Source organism: Porites lutea, chromosome 7, assembly GCF_958299795.1.
Source record: "Porites lutea chromosome 7, jaPorLute2.1, whole genome shotgun sequence".
In the NCBI taxonomy this organism is placed as follows: Eukaryota; Metazoa; Cnidaria; class Anthozoa; order Scleractinia; family Poritidae; genus Porites; species Porites lutea.
In genome coordinates, this window is record NC_133207.1 from 4,670,118 (window position 1) to 4,675,769 (window position 5,652).

Sequence of the window (5,652 nt, forward strand, 5' to 3'; positions counted from 1 at the left end):
TTTGTGTTTTTAATGAATAACAAAGCTACAATAGAATAAAGTCGATCTTGTTAAAGGGCCACGATTAGCTTTACTATAATGTGCCCTTCTCCATTCTAATTTTCTTCTTTTATTATTATTATGTACACGTAGTTTAAGCAACTTTGTATTAATTGATATATATTGTACAACTAATGTATTATCTATAGGATGGAGTAAAAATAAAAGACAAAACACAAATACAAATACATGTACTTTTACGCGTCCCAATTTTACACCAGTCGACTTTTGACGTTAAATACATCTAGACGACTTTATCGTTTTTAGTTGTATAAAAGCGACAAATGAATGGAAAACCTATGTCTAAGCCGTGACAATAGCGATGTATTTAAGATATATTCTTTGATCACTCTCGAATCACCACCTGTTTTTTGATTTCTAAGTTATCTCAAGCAACCGCTCAAAGGATATTAACTTCAACAAAGCATCAACTGCATCAACTGCTTATTTAGAGCGCTAATGGATCGTTAACTTCGAATCACTGAGGTGAATAATAAATCGAAAATGCTAAAAGCCTGGATGTGTTAATAATTTAAAACATTAGTCAAGGTCTTTGCTAAGGGCTCTTATAAGCGAGCGTTCTCAATACAAAACACTTAAGCTTTAGTGAGATGCTTTGCTAGTCATACTCACAAAGCAGGGTCTGTAGTGTCCCTCGACATTTGACTTAACAATCATTTTTTTCCAAACACGGTCAAGGTCAACTATCGTTTTTGGTTTTCTTTCGTCTTAGAGCCATTATCATAAAAGCATCTTAAAACGAGGAAAATAAGAGTTAAACGAGTAAAAAAGAATAAAACTAAAATATTTTTGAGCCACTTTCAATATCTTCTCTTGCCACAACAATAAGTGTTAATTTTTAATCTTAGATAAATACTGATTATCAAAAAGCATTTATGCTTGCAGTTTTATTGCTGTGTTATTAGTTTGTTCGCATAAAATGTTGATAATTCCCCAACAATAAGCGTTAATTCTTTATCTTAGACATAGTTATTAGAGGAGACTGGTTATGAAAAGCGGCAAACATCAATGATAAAAACAACAGTGCTGCAGTTTATGTTGGAAGCACCCTGAAAGTCCACAATCCTTTGTTTTCTGTTGGCAAATTGTTACGGAATAAATTAATGCAACGTTTTTATTGGTCAATACAATCAAAATGATAGGAATTCTTTTGAACGTTGTGCACTTTCAGGTCCACAAAAACATATAACAAAGGAGTCTGACGGGTTTCACAACCATTCCACTCAATTAACTATGTCTTAGATAAATACTGATTATCAAAAAACATTCTGGCTTGCAGTTTTATTGCTGTGTTATTAGTTTGTTCGCATAAAATGTTGATAATTGTTATAATAAATTCTCCTGTTTTTAATCGCGTCATAACTGCGAAAGGAAGACCTGCCGGCCACTTAGGTCTTCCCTTAATGGTTCCCATGTAGGCGTTTTCGCTTCTTTTAATGGCTCATAATGAACAAACATACGGAGACTTAATGTTATGACGAATCGGAAACATAAAAGTAAAAGGAACAAAAATTAAATTACATAAAAGAAAGGAGAATGGAAACGAAATACGCCTTTTAATTTACGATTCAACGTTTTGGTACGTTCCTAGTTTTAAACGGGCATGTGCGGAGCGCCCGGAGACATGTCAGACTTCACCCACGTGGAATATTTTTCATGTCAGCGTGATAACCTTTACGGCATAGTTTAGTTTTCAATTTGTATGACCAGCTGTATACAGATGAACAAATATATTTGTACACTTTTAATATCTTTTAAGACATGTGCTGGAATTGAATTGTTAGAAATAAATACTTAGTTCGCATAAATTATTTTCTCTAAATTAAAAAATGTTTCGGGAACTGTTTAGTTTATCTAGCTGACGAGCCTTATTATTGCAAATTGGCTGTCAAAAACCTAGTTTTCATATCCTTTTAATTGTCTTTGAAAGTGTTGGTTGTTATATTAGGGGACCAATATTACTGAATATACTTCAGTATTCTTTAACAAGCTGCCAAGAAATCAAGATGGAGGGAAGTCTTACAGTCCTTGGTTTTGTTTGGATACTTTTTTCTAGTTCATTGCTGGAGATAAAGGCCATAGCACCCCTAACTTGCTCTACATGTAATACAGGGAGGTTTTTTCTGGTAAGTACTGATCGCGTATTATACAGTTTTCTCCCAGTTTCATGATCATGAGGCAATGATTGGTTTGCGACGCTATTGCTATTCTGAAATCACCACTTCTGGGGCTCCGGTGCGACCCTGTTGACTAGGAGCCGATTACTAGAGATTTCCGGACATTACCGGCTAGAGAATTTCACTTCAGTTTTAAACTTGTGTCAAGGAACAGTTAACCATACTAATTCCCACCGACACTTTCGCTGGAGAGAGCGGCTAGTTATCACAAGTTAACTATCTTGTTTATAAATTTGTCGAAATTTACCTGGTACGGGGTCATGCGTGTATCCCTGAGCGACACAGAGTGAATCGGCACCGTTTTGCTAAATTTCTATCGCTTTAGGTTTTGTCCACAGTTGCCAAGCAATAATACGCGACAAAAAAAAATGAACTTGGTTGTTTTCGGAGCTGTTTTAGCAGTCAAGAAGAATGTCGACGGCGAAAGTGCTATCATGAGAAAATGGAAGCTATTAGACCATCTACTTCGGAATCGGAGCAAAAATCGATTGAAGAAAACATTTGTTTTGCATTTTGCCTCACTGGCGACTTTTATCGGTTCTGTCGGCCATATGTTCTTCAAGAGCAAAAAAAGAAAAGAGTTAAAGTTCGGCTAAATCGCCGGCAATTTCGGTCGATTTTCGTTGACTGGTTGAAGTCAAAAATTAAAAAAAAAAAAAAAGATTTAAAGAAATGTGGGAGTAATTTTTGCGGTGAAGGCAACATTGGCCAAAATTCCTTAACCGAGCCGAGATCGCCCGGGGACTACCCACATACCCTGCCCTCAGCAGGATTTTAAAGGGGATTTGAAAATAAAATTTTCACCAATTCCAGGCTTTCGGGTGGCTTTCTGAGGACAATTTACAAAATTTTGTTTGAAACAAAAAAAAAAAATAAATAAAAATAAAAGGATAAATAAGAAACAAATAAATAAATAAACCTTTTATCTGATCACATTGGAAAGCTTATCAGTGAAATGGGGAAGTTTGCCTCTCTATCTGTCCGGCTTGTCACTAAAAGTTTTATAAATCAATAAATGTTTTGTATTTCTTGCTTTCTAGGATTCTCAAAAACGCAAAGACACTGCAGGATATAAGTTAGCAAATGGCAAGCGATCCATGCAGGTGAACATTGAAACAAAACCGCAATATTGAGTAGAGAAAAAGTGGTTATGATACTAATACAAGGGACCCAAAAAAGGCAGTGTCTGAGAGTTTAAGCGAGAAGCCTTAAAATTACCACATTTGTACTTGTAAAATGTTTTTTCTCCTAAAGAGACAATTTTTCTGAAATTTAAGCAGGCCCACTTCCCGAAAATGAAAAAACGGCTGCTTTAGATTGCCGTCCGTTATTCAAAAACGGCTTTTTTAAATTTTCAATTTATCCCAAACAGAACAGTGTACGTCATCCCTCCCCTCCCTCGTTTATCGCTACACCAGCTTGCACACTTTCCAGGTTAATTTTTTTTGTTACTGAGGAGGTTAATTTGCCTTTGAAATTTCACGATCTTATTGTTTGGTATTGTCATGAGGAAATTAGATACTGGTCACCCAAAGGGTTTAAAAGGTCGAATAACCCCCGAGGGGGAATCCCATATGAAAGGGATGACGATGCTCTTCGGAAATTTCAAACCCCTTAAGGAGACTAATCTGGGGGTGGCCCAACCTTTTTTTTTACCCCTAAAAGCGATCATTTTAAACTTTGATTACATGAATCGAGTAAATAAAACGAATTGAAAATGTATAATTTCTTCGAGTGCAACCCTAAAAGAGACCTTTACGGCTAAATATGGTGTTTTGCCCAGAACACCCCTGCCTAAGCGAGTCCAAAATCTGAAATTTATACCGCTAAGCGAGACAACGAGCATCCCCGCCACTTTCATATGGGAGACCCCCCCCCCCCCGGGGGGAATAACCTCTGTACATCTTTTAGTGTCATTGCACTACCTAAGCAGCGTGGCCGCGAGTCGGTTATCCAACACAGTCTTGGGGTGCGTTCCATTGAGATGATCCGGATCAGGATCAGTAATCCAAAATCACTCGGATCATGGTAGATCAGCTGAAACGATGAATCTATTCTGGATTTTGTTGTCAGTGGAACTTAGATTCCGGATTCCTACCGTTAGCGGCATTCTGGAATCCTTGGCCTGAATTTCTGATTCCAAAGCCCAGGATTCCATATCTTACTAGCGAAAGTTTCCGGGAGTCCGGATTCCACATACAAAAATGTTCGGGATGACGCGCGATTTACCTTCCATGAAGCGGTAGGCAGTGTTTTAATAAAGAAAGCGATGTATGTCCTATAATCAAGAATTCTGGTGATAGAAAGGCAAGTGAAAGGCTCAAAACGGTTTTTATTGCCTGTTTGCTGATAATAATGACATTTGTGCTTGCCTTAGCTTGCTTTCTTTAACCTTTTTAGGAGAAGTTACCGTTGTCCAGAAGAACAATATGTCGAATGGCACGCCAGATGCAATGCGTCAGAAACTTTGAAAATCCACAGTAAACGATACTTCTCAAGAAGATAACAAACACAATGGCGCTTAGGAAAAGATAGTACTGACCAAAAGAGAAGGTTTTAGTTGTTGTTATCTCTTAAAAATTTGAAGAAAGTAATAAAAATTGAATGAATTAAGAAATCGTAGCGTTGTCAATTCATAGTCCACCTGGAAACGAATTTCAGTTACATTGTAGAATGCACGCTCATGTTTGGAAGGGTAAAAATGTTGACTTTTAGCAACTGTGTACATTAGTGTATTCACATACATTGAAGGTAGTACACGTCACCATGGCTGAGGGTCGGGAGGGTGGATCACTGCGGCATGCACTCACGATGTTATTAGACAAATGCACACAATTTGTGCAAGATTGGTACTTATTTGTACTACTACAAAAGTTGTGGAATATTTATTGTCGTGAAAATATGCTTGTTTTATTTCCAATACCGGCAGAGAATAGCATAAAACGGCATTTCAAGGCCCTATTTCCGTTATTTTGGGATTCATGCTTCCGACGTGTGTTTACTTAGGCGAGGAATCCTTCTAAAAAGTACAAATGGCGAGCGGTTTTTCCTGTGAAAACATGAGGTGCGACACTTTGTGAAGCTAATATTACAGACAAGCGAATAGTTAGTTTTCGATCGTCCTAACGATTCAAAGGAATTTGAGATTTTAAGAATCTAATTTCGTATATTAACAACGAGACGCATTCTAAGTTAGACATATTGTCCCTTGGGTTCTTGAAATCAAGGTGGGAAAAACCTTCGAAGTCCAATTTCAACGTTTGCAAGTATTGGCATCATTTTCTTGCCTCTTCCGCAGGCATCCCAAAGCTTAGTGGAGAGTATGGAAACACGATATACTTACTGGTTCTGGAGACAAACAAAAAGCACGCTTTTTCTCCCCTTCCTATCACTACTTTCGCCCTCGCTTTCCTGA